Here is a 19,634-nt window from a genome sequence, read left to right on the forward strand (position 1 = left end):
GATTTACAGGACTGTATGCTCTGAGTGTAAGAAAGCATTGTATTTCCTCATTAGTTGTACCTTTCTCTACGTTTGAACTCAATGACGATGTTTAGTCTGTTTTCCCCGTTATGAGACAAGCTATACCCGAGTTCCAAAAGCAGTTAGTGTTAATTTCTACTTGTCAATCTTTATGTCTATGGGGGAAGTAGTCTTGGGAAAGCTTTAGAAAATCAGATTAACAACCTTGATTTAAGGAATTCTGCAGGTTCTGTCACAAACCACTTTACTCTCGGGACAGTGTCTCTCTGTGAAAGGAAGACAAGAAGACAATTAACTCTTCACAGTCTAGGAACTATAAACAGAACATCTGTCGAAGTGTTTTCCATAAGAATGGATGGAGAGGGGTTCTCAGTGAAAAAATATGACCAGTTTTTAACACATAGAATCCCCATGAACCTTTGCTTGTACGTGCCTACAGAACCTCTAAGAGATGACCGTTTTTACAGTCTTCCTATCGTTCCCTAACTCCAGAAACCATTCAACTTGTGCCTGAGCAACTACACATATCTTTGACTATTAAATTCCACACAGTCCTTGGTTAAACTATTCCAACCTTTGGACCTGGGTAGATGGCTTATCCAGCAAAGCTTTGATGCACATGCATGAAGAACAGAATTCAGTCCCCAGAATCCAAATACAAGTTACACATACCTACAACATGTACCTGTAATTACAGTGTGGAACAGGAAGATATAAAATGATCTTTGGTGCTCATTGGCTAGCCAACCTAGCCAAGTTGGTGAGCTCCAGGTTCAATGAGATACTTAGTCTTAAAAAAACATGGTAAAGATCCATTGAGGAAGACAGCATTCAAATCTGACCTCCACACATACATGTACTTATACAGATCATTCAGAAATTAATCACTAGCTACAGTTATCAAGGATGTTAGTCAAAGTCCTAGAGAAGCTGAATAAGAAGGTGAACCTGAAGAAAATAATATAGTTATCCTCCTGGATATTAGAAGTAGGCAAGATTGCCAGGCAAACTTGGGTGCATGGGGGTGGGGGGGTGGAAGTAAGGAGAGAGGGTTAGGGAGAGGGAAGAGGGGAGAGGGGAGAGGGGGAGGATTGGGGATGGCTTGGGGGAATGGGAGGGGGGAGGGAGGAAGGATGGTTATGGGAGCAGGGAAGTTTATATCTCAACTAAGGGAGTCATTTTAGGGTTTACAAGAGACTTGATTATAAAGGGGATCCCCGGTCCAAGGAGAGGTCCCCAGATTGTACTCTGGGCAGCAGAGGAGAGGGTGCCTGATCTGGCCTTGGTCCATAACCATACTGATGAATATTTTGCATATCACCATAGAACCTTCATATGGCGATGGATGGAGATAGAGACAGAGACACATATTGGAACACTGGACTTAACTCCCTAGGTCCAAATGAGAAGCAGAAGGAGGGAGATTGTGAACAAGGAAAGCAAAATCAGAGGGGGCCTTCATCTGATGATGGATGGAGATAGAGACGGAGACCCACATTGGAGCACTGGAAGTCAGGACCCTGAAGGGCGCGTTCACCCACTGACACAAGGGGACTGATCGAATGAGAACTCACCAAGGCCAGCTGGACTGGGACTGAACGAGCATGTGATCAAACCGGACTCTCTGAATGTGGTTGACATGGGGGCTGACTGAGCCCCCAAGGTCCAAATGAAGACTGAGAAGCCATTGACAATGGCACTGGGTCTTGTTTCGTCTGCATGGACTGACTTTTTGAGATCCTGGCCTGTTTGGGTGGTCACCTTCTTGGAGGGAGGGGGGAGGAACTTGGATTTCCCACAGGTCAGGAAACCCTGACTGCTCTTGGGAATGGTGAGGGAGGAGGAGAGGGAGTGGGGGGAATGGGGGGAGCGGGAGGGTATTGGGAGGAGGGGAGGAAGTGGAAAGAGTGTTTTTGGATACTTGAATAAACAAGTCTAACAGAAAAAAATGAGGAAATGGATTTGTTACCATGCCATCTATGTAATATGAGTAAATTTTTTTTTTTATCCCAAGCTAATAGGCCACTGAGTGAGTTCAGAGCCTGAATCATTTGGTGAGGCAACTTTTAATTGTTGGTTGGAAGGTTGTACATGGAACATCCCTGTGTGAAGATTATCTGAGGCCACTGTATTGAGATAAACCCACCTACAAATAGTATGAAACCTCGAAAAAAACAGAGGACTCAAACCCATTGTGGTCTCATTGAAATGTTGACCGTAATGCCATTCCTTGACTAAATTACATGGATATTTTGAGACAGTAAGTTTTGGAGAGGCTTGGTATGTAGCAAGGATGTGGAGGATGAGCTTAGAGAAGTCTAAAAGCTTAATTAATGCTACTTAACACCATTCTGTCCAAGACACCGAACTCTTGATGTACACACAGAAACTATCCAAAGCCACGTGGAATAGAATATACAGAAAGCATAGTTATCTGGTAATGGATGGGTATGAGTCCTAAAGACACAAGAGGTGGCAGGTTCTAAGCCTTATTTGGTAAGTTTTCCAGAGAGATATTTTGAATCTTTCCATGGTTAGTCCAAAAATCTTGCAAGAAAGTATGTTCATAAAAGCATTTTCTAAACCAAAAGTAACTAGATAAGAAGCATTTAAGAGTATGTTTGTTCCTCCTTGAGGGTTATTTCATGGCAATCTCATTGACAATTTTCTTCCAGCAGAGTGAGTAGAGTGAGAAGCTCCTGGGACATCCACAACGGCTGCAGTGTTGAGAGGGGACATCATAATGCCAAGGGAATGTGCGACTGTGCTCTTAGTTTATTTTGAATCTGCTTTTATGACAGTATTTTAGCTGTGAGGTGAGCACAGGTTCTTATTTAGTACAAAGCAAATATCATATCAGAAGAAAAGTGGCACCTGGTTTGTAGCTCAGATACCTTTTAGAAGCTTCAATTTTTGCTCCAGGCAGAATGATATCTATAGCCGACTGGATGGAGGACTTCCTGGTTGTTTCCTAATTGGGATCATCTGCCGTCCACGAATTATACAGAGAAACCTGAGCTACTTAACCTGAATGAAGAACTCCCTTCATACAGGATAACCCATAGCATTCCCAACCTTCTCTAACCACAAGAGACTTCAGCCTCAAATACATCACAAAGCATGCGCATCGTGGTTAGCAAGCATGTCTTCCTTGGTTCTGTCATTTAAAATGAGATAACTTTCCTCATTAGGGAAACTCATTAACATAAAGTTTAGGGCTCACAGTACACAGAGTAGCCTAGGTGACTTAACTATAGAACAGTCTGAGATGCTAAGCTCCCTCCAGGATAGTGACACTCACTCTGACTATCAGGTCTAACTTGCTTCCCTTCTTTGCTATTTTTTCTTCCACTTGACATCTTATTTTCATACACTGTGTGAAAGTTTCCTCCCCGAGTAGATGCTGGTTTCTACTCCCCCATCCTGACTCTTCTAACTAGCTCCCTGGTGCCTCAGGAATTAATTCTTCCTGTCGTTTTAAATAATGTGACATTGAAATACAATTTTTTAATGTGCTGGCATTTAGCATGTCACAATATTTCAGTTCTTCTGCATTCATCTGGGTGATCTCGTGTTGTTACAGCTGCTATGAAATTCTGACAAAGAGGTGTGCTTCCTTCTTCTGTTCCACCATAATTGCTCTTTGCTGCATCTCTGAACCGTAACCATGACGATCTGCAACATTCATCAGAGGACCTCTTGTTATTTCCCCTGTGTGAATGAAAAACAAAGTGATATAAATATGTGAAGTTTTAAAAGGGCAGCTTTTTCCTTCTTCCCCCATTATTCTCTCCTTCTGTATTTTTGGCCCTCACCCCCAATGTGGAGGATCTATTGAAAGGAAATAATGTTTCACTTCTTGAGAGTGCTAATTAATTTTTTTTAAAGAAGGAATTCTCTATAGAGGATCGTTCTGTGGCAGATATACAGAGAGAAAACTCAAGCTATTGACTTAAGTGGAAGGCAGCCGTGTGGTCAGTGAGGAAGGGAGAGAAATGGGTTAGTCTTTTCCAAGTTTGATTTGGAACAAACAGGAACTCCTTTGATGTTCTTAATATGGGCTTTCATTCCATCATGGAAGCATCTGGGAGCTGTTTGGTGGACTCTTCCTATCAGTATGAACATTGCAAGGACCACAGCTTTGATGTGCTTTAAATTGTCGGAAAGGTTTCAAACAGAGAGAATTTGGGAAGGCTAACTCATGGTTATTCCTGTGTATATTCTCCAACTCTTCTTTAGTATGTTTCTTTAATTTTTATATTTTAGATAAAGCAATGGCAAAAATGATATCATGTTTTCTGTGTGGTCAGGTTCTACAGGTCAACTGATAGGGGCTTGTTATATTGTTACACCAATTCCAGAAAAGGACTTCTGGATCCATCAAAAACATTGATCGATTCCCAATGGTGTTTCAAGTTCACTTACTTAAAGGTAAAGTATTGTTGGGTCTTGACTAGAATATTATTTAGATTTCCTAGGCGCGACTTCAGAATTCTTACCCTCTCTTTGTGCACCGTGACTTATCTGACATTTCCTTTTGCACATCTATACCTACGGTTGCTTTCAGTTTACACAAGATATCTTAGGGAGAATCTGGATTGATGTTGAAGAGATTGAGGTGACCACCACTCCCTTTTTCCCCAGAGGAGAATTGAGACAACAAATACAGAACTTTTTGAGTTCACAGTTTGAGATGAGTGACTGTGGTTGAACACTGTAAACCAGAAAGTGACAGGCTGGACTATACTCAATTCACAGATTGGCACAGCAGCAGAGAAAACATCCTGGCACCTGCCATGGGGCTCAGACCATGTGAGAGGGGCGAGGTCTCTCTTTCACAGGGGTGAGGATGGAAGGAAGTCCTCGCTTGACAAACTCCATAGTTCAAATCCTGACTGTCTTGGATTCTGGAAATTCCTCAATCTATACTGTTTGGCAGTCGATCTAACTAGATGTTCATAGTAGTTCTCATTTAGAAAAAAAACCTTTGCGTCGCCTTCCAGTATGCTGTAGAGTGCTGTAGCCAGGAGTCACCTTGAGAAGTGAACTAATATCAGCCCTTAAATTGCTCTAAGGCTCAGAAACCAATGCATAATTTCCACCCCTTAAACACTACAGCTATTTCACTACACTAGCATTAGAAATACTTCCTTATGTATCTGGCTAGGACTAGTAGAGTGACTATTCACTAATCTAATCTGATACTCAGCACCAGAGGGCACAAAGGTAGCAAGATAGAGGAAAAGCAACAGTACCACCTTTTAGAATAAGGAGATCTGAGTGCATGCTGAGACCAAGAGCATGATCTTGTGACTGGTGTACCCAAGACAATGGCAAGACAAAAGTTGGTACCCCTGTGACTGTTACTTCCCCTTGCGTCTGCACCATATCTAAGAACGTATTGCATACATGTCAGAAATTCATCATGATCACTGCTGTTTGCACTGCCCATAGGGACACGCTGAAAGCATCACCAGCTTCATAGTTCTAGCATGTATCCTATCTTGGCACATAGCTAAAGGAGTTGAAGGAGAAGAAAAGTGCCACCTAAAATGGTCTTATGATCTCCATATGCACAAGTCTAAAAACATTCTGAACTGAATTTTGCTTGGTGTTAGCTATAGACTTACTCCTTGACATGCCTTGCCAATTGTAGAAAAGGATGCCAATTCAATTCTTGCTACCACTTTACCTATATGGTTCTACTTGGCCATCCCTAAATGTTTCCTAACTGTGCGGAGATGTCAGGATGGGGTGGATATTTCTAAAGACAAAACTGTGGCTCTTATCACTGTCTTGCCCCATGCAGCATCTGGACACATACCATTGACTGGTCAGAATAAAAATGCTTCTGGCCCCTCATCGTTCTGGGTCTGCCAGTGCCAGAGGGCCTTGCCAACATAGTTAACATCATCAAGAGTAAGTGAAAATATCCTGCGTCACTCAATAGAAGCCACCAGTCCCACGGCAGGAACAGCAAAAAACTCTTTGGCACACACACCCTGTTGTCTGCCCTACACTTTCTGTTACTACTATAGCTTATGAACTTTTGCATTGTCCACAGTTAGCAGACAATGTACGTTATAAGTCAACTCCACTTTGAGTTTGACATTTAATTATTTCTCTTTTGTTTTTCCTTATAGTGTTCTCTTTGCTAAACTTTCTAATCCCATATTGTTTTGCTACTTTAACCATGTATCTGCATTACCTTGATTATCACTAGGCTTTTCTTACAATCTTTTGAGCTTTTTACAAGTCTTTATCTGCCATTATGTTCATATTCATATATTTTGAATTTGTTGCTAGAGACACACTGTGTATTCTGTGTGCACAGTCATTAATCATAGTTAAAATATGGTAGGAAGACTATAGTGTGGTGTTCAGCTAGAGATAAAGTTATCCTAAGATATTTGGCACAAAGGTAGTTACTAAAATACAATAGAAACCTGATACATAAGATATACCAATCTGTTTGTTTGTTTGTTTGTTTGTTTGTTTGTTTTGAGACAAGGTTACTCTACAGCTTTGGTGCCTGTCCTGGACCTAGCTCTTGTAGACCAGGCTGGCCTCGAACTCAGAGAGAACCACCTGCCTCTGCCTCCCGAGTGCTGGGATTAAAGGCGTGTGCCACCACCGCCTGGCAAAATGTACCAATCTTAATACAGGAACATGAACAGCAGACAAAATTTAAGTTGCTGGGTGAGGATTCTGTAATTAAATTGAGCTTCAAACCTGTAAGCAAAACTGTAGTTAATTAGCACTTTAAAGTAAAGAAGATTTGCATGCCCCAAACAGAGACAATAATATAATGCCTTCAGGAGAATATTACAACACTGAAAAAAATCCAAACTTATTGATATGATAAAATTTCTGAATAAGAACTTCTAAAAAAAAAACTCAAAGAATTATGAGAAAAACCAAAAGAGATACAAGACAGTGCAGATAAATGACTAAAATAGGAAAAAGAAAGTTGTTATAAAAGAACCACATGGAATTACTGAAATGACACTCACAATGAAATTGAGTGCTCGATCATGTAAAGAAAGAATATGTGAAATTGAAGACAGGCCTTTTGAGATATCTCCATCAAAACAGAGAATGGAAGAGTGAAGAAGGCATTTTAAAAGCTTGGAAATCCCATTAAATGAAAAAGTATTTACGTTTTCTAAATATTCATCAGAAAGAGAAAAAGTTAGTAAGCCAGAAAATATATACAACAAACTTATATTAAAAATATTTTCTAATCTTGAGAAAGACGTTGGTATCTGTACTGTTTTTATTTTTTTCAGTTTCTATGATAAAAGTAACTTAAGGGGAAAGGGTATATTTTGGTTCATGGCTTCAGGATACAATTGATCATTGTAGAGAAGTCAAGATGGAAGGGGCTTGGGGTGGCTGGTGACATTTTGTCCACATTCAATAGGCAAAGAAAGGTTGACTACTGCATTTGATTCACTTCCCCTGTATATAGTCCAGGATCCCAGCCCAGGGAGTGGTGCCACCCACAGGGGATAGGTCTTCCCACTCCATATAACTAAGTCAAGATTACCCATCACAGATCTAGCCAGAGGATAGTCTACTGAAGATAGTCTTCCACAGTGTTACCCTAGTTCAGATTCTAACATCCCCATAAAGCCTGGATGCGGCAGCATGAGACCATAGCCACATCACTGCTCAGGAGGCAGAGATTTTGGTAGAGGAAACTTACCAGACAGCCAGTCTATGTGAAATGGCAAGTTCTGCATCCAGTGGGAGAGTCTCCAAAAACAAAATAGGGTGAGAGTGATAGAGGAAGACATCCACTATTCACCTTCGGCCTTCACATATATATGGACCATCCCTTCAATAAAAGCCCAAAGTAACTTGAATAGGCCAATAATAAATAATGGAAATCAACCAATGACAAGATGGTTTTACTGCTAGATTGACCTGGTATTAAAGAATACCAGGCCCTTTCAAACTTTGCAAAGAACTGAAAGAAAAGGACAGTTTCTAGTTGATTGATGAGTTCAGATCCATCTTGCTGCTAAACCCAGATATAGATACACTGATAAGAAGAAACTTAAGATAAATGCATTTTAGGAACATAGATATTTTTACAAACAGCTAAATATTAGAAACTTGAGTTCAGTACACTATAAAAATCACTGGGTCAGCAGAGATGGTTGAATGGTTAAGAGTACAAAGTGCTCTTACAGGGGACCTGAGTTTAGTTGCCAACACTCATATCAGGGGTCTCATAACCACCTGTAACTCCAGCCCTAGGAAATCAGACAGTGGCTTCTGAGCTCAGTGGGCGCCTACACTCGGCTGTGAAAATAATCACATACAGATAACACATATATACATAAATTTTTATTTTAAAAAATTAAAATTTCTATTTACCATGAACATGCTAGCTTTGCCTTGGAGGCAAAATGACAGTCTCAGCCCATATAAAGCAATAAGCATAAACTGCCACCTTAACAGAATAGCTTAAAATTATATAATTGTCTTGTAGATGCAAAACATGCTTTGCATAAATCATAAATATCAACCATCTTCAGAAAACCGTCCAGGAAATATTGAATATAAAGGGATACTACCTCGCAGTAAGGTAAACATACAGCCAAACCAGTAGATTTTCAAAGGCTGCAATAATTTTCTGCTGGATCCCGAAGAAGATAAAGGTGTTCATTTTCCCTATTCTTATTGAATGTAGTCGGTTTATCTAGGTGAATCAAGTAAAAGAGAAATATGATACAAATTCCAAGAGAACAGCGAACTTATCCATATTTTCATGTTACTTTCCACTGTATAGTAAAAAAATCTATAGACTTCAATAAACATTATTGTAATTGATAGGTGAACTTAGTGACAATCAAGAATACAAAACCAATATTCAATATTGTTTTCAATATAGCAATAACTAATACGTTGTAAAAGAAACCGTGAAAGCAACCTAGTTCACAATACCTATGAAGGAAAAGACGTAGACACTGCTAATTGTAAAACACCAGTGAAAAAAATTTATTAAAGACAACAAAAGATGGAAATACTCCTTATATTCATACTTTAGGAACAATTAATAGTGTTAAATATCTATAGTGTCCGAAGGGGTTCTAAAATTTTAGTGAAAACAGCAACTAAAATACCAATGACATTTTTCATAGATGTAGAGAAAGTAATTTCAAACTAAGTAGGGAAGTGGAAGAACAATAATGACAGCAAATCAACAAAGCCATATCAAGTAATTCAACAAAGATGTAGGTATTTTAATATAAGCGTTCAAGACCCATCAGTCATGATAGCCAACAGAGCATGATATAGAAGTAGACCCAGGGACCAAGGGAAAAGAATTGAGCTCCCAGAGAGCAACTCATGAGCCTATAGTCAGAGGGTCCTTGACAAAAGTGGCCAAAACAAGCACTGAAGAGAGGATGGGCTCTTGTGAAATGGTCCTGGGTGGAGTCCCACGCAACAAATGACGGAAGCTGGACTCCCAGCTTTCAACCGGCATAAAAATCACCTTTATCATGAAGGAATTTGGATTTGGTCAAAGGCATTTTCAGCATCTAACTAGATGATCATATGGTTTTTCTTCCAGTTTATTTATAAGGTGAGTTACATTGACAAACTTTTGTCTGTTGAACCATCCCTGCATCTCTGGGATGAAGCCAACTTGATCATGGTGCATGACTTTTTTTTGATGTGGTCTTGCATTCGATTTGTCAGTATTTTATTCAGTATTTTTGCATCACTTGTCTTGAGGGCCATTGGCTGTAATTCTCTTTCTTACTTGAGTCTTTGTGTGGTTTGGATATCAGGGTAACTTTAGTCTTTTAGTAAAAAGAGTTTGGCAATGTTCCTTCTGTTTCTATTGTGTGAAACAATTTGAGAAGTATAGGTTTTAGCTCTTCTTCAAAGTTCTGCTAAAATTCTGCACTGAAACCATTGGATCCTGGGCTTTTTTTCTGTTTTTGGTTTGGTGACTTTTGATGACTGTTTCAATTTCTTTAGGGGTTGTAGGTCTATTTAGGTTGTTCATCTGGTCTTGATTTAATTTTGGTATGTGGTACCTGTCCAGAAAATTGCTTACTTTTTCTTTATAGATTTTCCAATTTTGTGGAGTACAGATTTTTAAGGTATGGCCTAATGATTCTCTGGATTTCCTTAGTGTCTATTGTTACATCCCCCCTTTCATTCCTGATTTTGTTAATTTGGATGTCCTCTCTTTACCTTTTAGTTAGTTTGGATAAAGGTTTGTCTTTCTTGTTGATTTGCTCAAAGACCCAACTCTTTGTTTCATTGCTTGTTTGTATTGCTTTCATTGTTTCTACTTTTATCAATTTCAGCCCTCAATTTGATTATTTCCTGACATCTATTCCTCCTTGGTGAGTTTGCTTCTTTTTGGTCTAGAACTTTCAGGTGTGCTGCCAAGCTGCTAGAATGTGATTACTTCTGGTTCTTTATGTAGATATTTAGTGCTATGAACTTTCCTCTTAGCACTGCTTTCGTAGTGTACCATAGGTTTGGGTATATTGTACATTCATTTTCTTTGAATTCTAGGAAGCCTTTAAATTCTCTCTTTTTTTTTTATTCTTTGAGCCAGGGGTGATCCAATTGAGCATTGTTCAATTCCATATGTTTTGTAGGCTTTCTGCAATTAGTATTGCTGTTGATTTCTAACTTTAAGCCATGGTGATCCGATAAGATACAGAGGGTTAGTAGTCTGGGATTCTATCCATGGTCTCTTAGTGTCTCCAACGCATCTGTCCACGTCCTTCTGGCTTTCAGAGTTTCCATTGAGAAGTCAGGTATAATTCTGATAGGTTTAAGTTTATATGTTACTTTGTCTTTTGCCTTTGCAACTTTTAATATTCTTTCTTTCTTTCTTTCTTCTGTATGTTTAGTTTTTGATTATTATAGGGTAAGGGGACTTTTTACCCAGTCTGTTTGGTCCTCTTTAAGCTGCTGGTATCTTCGTGGGCAAATCCTTCTTTCAGTTGGGAAAGTTTTCTTCTATGTTTTTGTTTAATGTATTTTTTGTGCCTTTGAGCTAGAGTTCTTCTTCTTCTATCCCTATTATTCTTAGGTTTAATCTTTTCATGGTGTTCCAGACTTTCTGAATGTTTTGTGCTAAGAATTTGTTAGACTTAACATTTTCTTTGATAAATGAATCTATTTTCTCTATCATATATTCAACTCCTGAGATTCTCTTCCATCTCTTGTATTCTTTGGGTTATGCTTGCATCTTTAGTTTTTGTTCATTTACTAAGCTTTTCTGTTTCCAGAATTTCATTGGTTTGTGTTTTCTTTATTGCCTCTTTTAATTTTTAAGACTTGAACTGTTTGAATTGTTTGCTTCACCTTTTTATTTGCTTTTTCTTCACTTTCTTTAAGAAGTTTATTGATTTCTTCCTATTTTTGGATTGTCTTTTCCTCCATTTCTTTAAGGGAATTTTTCATTTCTTCTTTAAGGGTGCCTATCAACTTCATAAAGCTATAAGATCGTATTCTTCCGCTTCTTCTGGGTAAGATGTTTGGATATCCCTGTTGTAGGACCACTAGGTTCTGGTGTTGCCATATTGTTCTTTAGGTTGTTGAGTGTATTCTTGCATTTGTACTTACCCATCTCTTTCTCTAATTGATGCAGGCAGTGTCTTTGCCTTTTAGTCCAATCCTTGCAGTTGGTGTCTGTGGCTCAGGAATCCTCTTGGACCAATCATTGCTGTCTGTGTCTCAGGAGGCTGCTCTTGGTCCACTCTTTGTAATCTCTGTCAGTGTCTCAGGGAGCCTCTTAGGTCTCCAGGAATGGGTGAGTTTGGAGGTACAGTGAGACTTTTAGATTACAGGGTTCAGTGCAGGGGTGTTGAAGCAGCTTGACTTGACGAGGCTTGCTAGCTGGCCGGCTAGTACAGGCTGATGTGGGTTTTGGCCTGGAACCTTGGGCCTAGAGACTGGGCTGTCCATCTTGGGGTTTGTTCGCTTACTTCTTGGTCTACTCTGTGCAGTTACAGTCTGTGTCCCATAGAGCCACTGAGGACACAGGGAAATGGGTGGGTTTGGGGGCAGTGTGGGACTTGTAGATTACAGGGTCCAATGCAGGGATGCTGGAACAGCCTGCCTCAAAGGTATAAGTTTCATAAATTACTTCTCTTTTCCATTTGTGCTGTAAACTTAACTAAAAGATGCCAGCATTACCTACACTCCAGCCTGAATGTTGGGTTATTCTGAATTCTCTGCACAACATTTATTTGTCTACCACTTTCAATTTCAACTTCCTAAAAAGTTTCATAGTGTGGAAATATATCAATGAGCTTTTGTCAAACTATAAGAAGAATAGCATCTAATATAATCCCCAATAGACTTGACAATCTCTTTGAAAACCTTGTGAGCGCAGAATGCATAGTTCACTTTTTAATCTCCATCCTGGTCTCTGAGCTCCATTAGCATCACCTATTAAGTCTTATTTAAACATCGAAGGCTTATCAAGCTGCTCTTCCCATACATCTCCAACTTCTCATGATTCAGTTCCAAAGGCTTCTTAGCTACATGGCCAGGTAACCATGGAAATAGCTCCCCTACTAGTCCCAGTTTTCTGTGTTATTCAGACTTTTCTACCGTATTGATAAAAATACCAAAGAACACAGTTTAAAGCAGGAAGAATATTCTCTACAAAAAAAAAAAAGCTATAAAGAAATGCAACATATAAAGCCAAAAAGGTTAAAGCTTTGTTTAATGATAGTAATTAACTTGGGGAACAGTACAAATAAAGTTGATTCATAATAAACAACGTACACACACACACACACACACACACACACACACACACACACACACTGTGGCTGCAAGTGGGCTTTTGAAAACAAAGTGAAACCTTAACCGAAACATAATCTGTCCATTAAAAATGAAAAGCAGGAATTGAAGGAAATTTTCAGTATCATTAAGACTCAGAAACTAGCATAGTACAATAGAGTGCCAAGCACCTGCCAACAACTTTTTTCCAACCCCAACCTCAGTTCTTTCTCTGCATGACAGATCTAGATTCACCCACTGCAGTATCTTCTTCTCTCTTTATCAGTAGATCCAGTTAGTCAAGGATGGCCTTGAACTTCAGATCCTTTTGCTTCTATGTTGAAAGTGCTGACTCATAGGTATGCACCTCTACTCTCATTGATTCCACGTTATAATAGTGTTGACCATTGACTGTCTTGTCTTTCTGTCCTCATCTGACTGACAAATCCCCAGTTCTAGGTGATGCTGTCTCCACTATTTAGTTGGTTTCGTGCCAGTCATGATAAAAACTGTTTTGGATGCCAGTCTTCTTAATTTTTATATTCTCCTACCTCTACTAATTCCACCTTGGCTCCACTTTGGCTCCTCAGTTCAGTCAGAAGGCTTTTGTATGACACCTAAGCCTACTCCTCCCAATCCTCATGCCTCCCAGCACAGCTGGCTTCCTCAGTCATGGTCGCCATCCAACCATTTCCCCTCATTTCCTCATTGCCATAAGCAGATAAATTCTACCACAAACACCAAATAATTACTGACAGTTGTTACCTGTTAGTTATGAATGCATGCTGAAGGTTTAGTCTAAGGTCACCTTTCTCAGTACTATTTGGCTAGGAAAATACAAGGTTCATCTTTGGAGATAACATGTCTTCCTTTTAAATATATCTATACTATTCAAATTCTGACTTAGGGCAATTTGTTAACATAAATTACGGGTAATTAAAGACTAACTGATGTTGTATCCCTAATAGTATCACATCAGTATATCACTAAAATGGGATTTTTGAAACATGGGACTATCGTAGTAAGATCTCTCATGTCCAGCTGTTTATAGTTTATGATCACAGTTTTGAAACATGAAAATATAAGTGTTTGAAATTCGCGATCTTTAATACACCACCATGTTTTCCAGACCATGGAAGGAGGTGTGAGCTTAACATATTTGATTCTTGTACCTTTGAAATTTTTTAGAAGGAGATCATGAAGTCCCCATACCTCACAGTGGTTTGAGTGAGTTTCTCTGTCTCTGGTTGGAGCATTTGAAGGCTTGTTTCACAGCTGGTGGTGCCATTGTGGGGGTGGCGTTAAGAGGTACAGCTTCCTGCAGGAAGTGTATCCCTGGAGGTAGGTTTTCATGATTTCTGGAAGCCTGGCACCTTTTCAGTTTGATCACGGTTTGTAATTGCATTTTGAAGATGCGAGCTCTCAGCTCCTGTTTCTGCCCCCCAGGCATGCTTGCTACTCTGCTTCCCTCCTTTGAGGGATTCTTCTTCTCCTAAAGTCAATATAAACTCTGTATTACTCACATCGCCTTGGCCGTGATATTTTATCACAACAGGGAAGTAACTAATACATCATGAATTTGCTTTACAAGTGAGAGGTCTATAGTTAACTCATCATAGGAAAATTCTAACATTGGCTGTTGACTACCTCCTCATTATCGTCTGTCTTGTGTTAGGTAATCTCAGGAGATGAATTTCTGTTCTCGACCCATGTTAGTTCTAGAGAGTTCTAGAGAGACCCTGAGGTCCATCCTCTTGACTGGTGAGAAAGAAGTCAGTGTGCAGATTCACATGTCAGTGACTAGAACTTGGCATTGAAATAGCCACGTAAGTCTGAGTAGGCCTCTGATCTTCACTAAGAGCCTTGGTTCTCATTTCCAAACTCCAAGTCTTTAGCCATAAAAGTAATACAAGTCTAGTCTATCTCACAATATGAGGTAATGTTTTCAGAATGGTTTATACTAAAAAACCTAGTGGCAAACTCTCAACATTAAGAACACGTACACATATAAATTATATGATGTATATAATATATACACACATATATAACTATATATATGTATATGTGTGCCTATATTCACAGATTGATGAAGGGATGAATCTTGGCTTATGAGATTCCAATTTCATTTTAACTGAAGTAGAAATGAAAGTGGACTACTGATCAATACCTTATGGGTGAAAAATAAACATTAAAGACAGCAGTAAAGGAAGCAAGTATCTGAGTTTACTATAGGAAAGCTTTGAAGCCTTTTCTAAAACATGAACCTGCCTCTAAGAATTTACTTGATTCTTACATCTGATAATTAAGAACAAATATAAAATTTATTATTAAAAAATCATTCAGGCCAAGTTGATTAGAGCACACAGTTTATCAGGAAAAAATCAAAATAACATATTATTTTCTGTAGATAAATGGTGGCCAATATTTTTTAATTGTCAACAAAATAGGTACTTATGCCATCTTGCTCTGTATTTCTAATGATTAATTGAGAATCCAAATTTATGCTTTTGTGTTGTATTTATCTAGGCTAGAAAAATATGTGATGTATGTTGTGCCCATGCTGCTCTAAATAGAAGTAACACGACTTTTTCTTAGCTAATGTCTAACTTAAAATTATTCCCAGGCTGACTTTATTCACTAACCTCCATCTGATCTAATATGAACCCTGTGCACCTCTGATATTTATTTTCGTAAATGAAATGAGAAAGTTAAATTAACTTTGTGTATCCCAATGCTTCTATTTCATCTGTTATATATGGAACATTTAATGTTTATTAATTTATAGGACATATTTTTTCTGAAGTCAAGTGATTTAGTCACCTCAAGGTCTTCATTGTTTACACTTGGGATTTCTCTTACAAGTTTGTTTTGTGAATCTTAGCCTCCCATGAGACACTGTCACCCAGGAAATCTGGTAGCCTAGAATTTTCTAGTATCCCGAGTACTGATACCAAGTTTTTAATCTTTTCTCCAAGTTGGGTGACTTTTGGGACATTTGGAGGAAAAGAGTTTGTTAAATATTTAATACACTGGCATTCAGTTTTTGAGGTTATATTCAAGGATAACCAGAGACAAATCAAAACGTGAAACTAACTTTCAGAACTAAGGCTTCGGCTTATCAAACGAAATCCTTAAGATAAATATCCGACAGGATCAAGGCGGAGGTAGAAAGAGTTTCTCTGTTATTTTAGAGTCTTTCTTGGAGGCTACTCAGCTCGCGGTTTCATAAGAGGGCATTTTATTCCCTACCCCAGAACGATGCTGGCTGTGCAGTGAAAAGTGACAGGCCCTTTTGTGCAGTCTTGAAGCAGAGCGTGAAGAGGTTCTTGAAGAACCTGAAACGGAAACTGGCGAGTTTGAAGATGGGATGCGAACCAAGTTGGGTTTCTGCTTTACGCAGAGAAAGAAACACTCTCTGAGATGAACTCGCTGGCAGAGTTTCCTGGGTTACCAAAAGGTTTGTAAACGACAGACAATAAGTGATTTGCAAAACAAATGCTTAGTGAACTGAAGGTGTTTGCGAGAGGTCCTGTCCGTGTTGTCCCAACAGCATCCCTGAACTTTTGGTTCCGAACACAGGGCATGCCCACTTTGCACTGTGTGCGCAGTCACGCCACAGCTGCAAGCAGCCAGCCGCTGCCTGAAACACCTCAGCTCAGGCTTGAGACTAATGTGTGTTACAATTGGCAATTGGGAAAAATGTATGTGTATGTGGGGATTCATATGAACATAAATCGCCTGTGTGCGTGGCTGCTGGGGTTAGAAGATGGTGATGAATTCCCTGGAGTTAGGGGTGCTGGTAAGCTGCCTGATGTGGCTGCCGGGAAAGTGTCCTCTGGAAGGGCAGTCAGCACTTTATCTGATGAGCCATCCCTCCAGGCCCTGAATTTCAGGGCATTTTTAAATTGTACATACAAACCTTTCTGTTCTTATAGAAACATATTGGTCTAATTATGAAAAACAAAGAATTTTAATATTATCCTAACAACATTCATCAGTATGTAAGTCTAAAATTAGTATGTCTTTGGATTGTACCATGTTCAAATATTTGGTTTTAAAAATTGCTGCTTGAATTGTTGACATGAGTTTTATAAATACTACTAAATGAATGTTGGCTTGAAAATATGACAGAATTTCCAATGATTTCTAAAATGGTCCTAAACCTACTTCTGTCATTTTTATATTATGCATTTATGCAAAGTGGCGTTCTTGGCATTAATGGTTAAAAAACCAAAATATTGATCAATTCTAAAATATGTTGTCTATATCATATAGTATCAAATATTCTTTAAGTAAAAATAAACAAGCACATCCACAATCATCTCATTAGTATGTAAATTTGCTTTAGACCATAATAAATAATAAACTTGTATGCATACCAGAAGTATGTTAAGTTTCCTTATGATTTATTATCGGTAAACATTTGATTTGCTTACCTATTTTGTGTGCCTACTACTGTGGTTTGAGTGTGCAATATCTCGTATAAGCTGCTACGTGTGAACACTTTATTCCAGCCAGTTTGGGAAAGGTGTGGGACCCTTAGGAAGCAGGGTGTCACAGAAGGAAATAAGTCACTGAGGGTGGGATTTGAAGCTTTATAGACCAGACCCACATCTGTTCATTCTGTTTCCTGGGTTCAGACAGAATGTCGTCAGTCAGCCTTTTGCCTCAGCCAGCATGGCTGCCTTCCAGACTGTGAAGAAACGATCCCTTCAAACTACCAGGCAGACTCAACTCAATCCTCTCTGCCTCAACTTGCTTTTCTCAAGTTATTGTATCAGAGCATCGGGAAAAGTAACCAAAGCACCTCTACTCCCTAAGCCATGTAAACGATTTCTTGGGTGAAACGGATCATAAATACAAATAATTTTAAAGTAAGGAGTAGGTGATGGGTAAGAGCAATTAGAAAGCAAAGCACACACACACGCACACGTACATGTACACACAAGGGCACACACACACATACACACACACATACGCACACGTGCACACAAGGGAACACACACACATACAGCATGCATGAACGTGCAAATGCACACACGTACTTCCTTGTGCAATTTGGGACCTAAAGAGACAGTTTAGGAGCGCTTACTGCTTTGCTTGAGATGCTCTGGGCAGCATGTGAATGAAGTGAGTTTCAGCTAGTGGCATCATTGAACCAAAAGTAATTGCACATTTTGAGTCCATTAGCCTCGTGGCCGGAAGGGGAGGCAAAGGAGGAGGTGGAGGACTAGAAAGTTCAGAAGGCTGACATGTTCTAGGACTCAGAACTCGGTAGTGTATTGAAGTAGGTGGAGAGCTGGGTACAAACAGAAGCCAAGGTGAACCCAGTGCAGTGAACACAGAGGGAACGGAGAAGGAGGACTCCAGTATTAAGAGCCAAAATTTAGAGACGGGAGCCAGCAGGGATGTAGGATAAAGGATGGACCAGGGAGTGGTACAGAGACAGTGTAAATCTGACCATTTAGAAGACAGAGAATGAATATATACGTATATATGTATATATACATATATATACATGTGTTATGTGTATATATGATGAAATTATATTATTTATATTATATTAAATTATATATTTTTATTATATATAATTTCAAATTAATTAAAACCGATCTTGCCTTATACTGAACATAAAGGTGCACAGAACAGTCCTGCTCTAAATTAGACTTGGGTTACCCATCTCACCAGCTGGCAGGGATTGCTGGAGTGCAGTCAGGGATCACTAAGGTTAGGTCTGCGCTCAATGAGAAAGCATTTGTCCAGCTGCTGGGAGCTTCTCACACTTTCCTTTCTCATTGCTGTTGCAAACAACCTTCACCAAGATGAGACTGGAGCTGCGAGTGAACTGCTCCATAGGCTTCCTTCCGTCTAGGAGGCTTTCCAAATTCTAACTCCTGGTTTCTCAGAAGCACCAGACACAGCCAGTTAAATTTCTGCCTTCTTGATAAAACAATACGAAACAGAACAGAAAACCAAAGCCAAAACGAAAAACCACACACTTTCCTGTCCCAGACAATTTCAGACGCAGGGTGGACACCGAGTGTTCTGTTTTCATTTGAGTTTCCCCTTTGTTGGTTTCTCACAACACAAAGCAGAAGATGCAGAGGCATGGAGTGGAGTACGAGCCATTGATGCTGCCCTGGCTTCTCCCTTCACAGTACACTGGGAGATGCCATGTGGTGCAAGGCACTCATTTGCAGGTATAAAAATCTGTAAAATTGTGCTCGAAAATTAAAAAATTTTAATTAGAAGGCAGCATCTGTGAACCTTTTGCTGGAAGCCACCGTTTTATTTTTTTTTCCCTGACAAATTAGCCCAGCTTTGTGGGCCCTTATCCCCATCCTGCCACGTTGGAGATTATAAAACAGCCCTGTCTCCCCTTGCTGTGTGCCTGTAACAGTCAGAGAGAGATTTCTCTACTTAATATTTAACAAACTACTGTTGCCTTCTGGAAAATTCTGAGAAATATTTCCATTAGAGTCATGACTTCCTGCCCACATTCTCCCTGCTCCCCTGTTCCCCTTCTAATCCCTCATGTCCTGAAGCAGCCTGAATCTACCCTGGATGCTGACTTCTGAGGAGTACGTTGTTCCTGAAGTCCTACCCTCTGTTGTTTGAAACAGCATCATCTGCCCCAGTATCCAATTTGAGCAGCCACAGGCAGCATGTTATTTTTTTTAATTTCAAGTTGAAGATCTTTTATCAGTTGCAAACTAAACATTTAAAATTCCAGTCTCATAATGAGAGTCTCATGCAACCTCAACTGGCATGTTCTGAGATGCTCTGGGTAGGAGCTGAATGAATGGACTTTCAGCTACTGGATTGGACTAAAGTTC

General features: G+C 39.4%; 1 long non-coding RNA gene across 1 annotated transcript in view; it reads left to right on the forward strand.

The window, feature by feature from the left end:
• LOC146889903 (uncharacterized) overlaps positions 1 to 19,634 on the forward strand; it is a 46,029-nt gene that overhangs the window by 18,267 nt on the left and 8,128 nt on the right. The window lies entirely within an intron of this gene.

The sequence above is a fragment of the Myodes glareolus genome, chromosome 24 (assembly GCF_982192425.1).
Source record: "Myodes glareolus chromosome 24, mMyoGla1.1, whole genome shotgun sequence".
Classification (NCBI taxonomy): Eukaryota; Metazoa; Chordata; class Mammalia; order Rodentia; family Cricetidae; genus Myodes; species Myodes glareolus.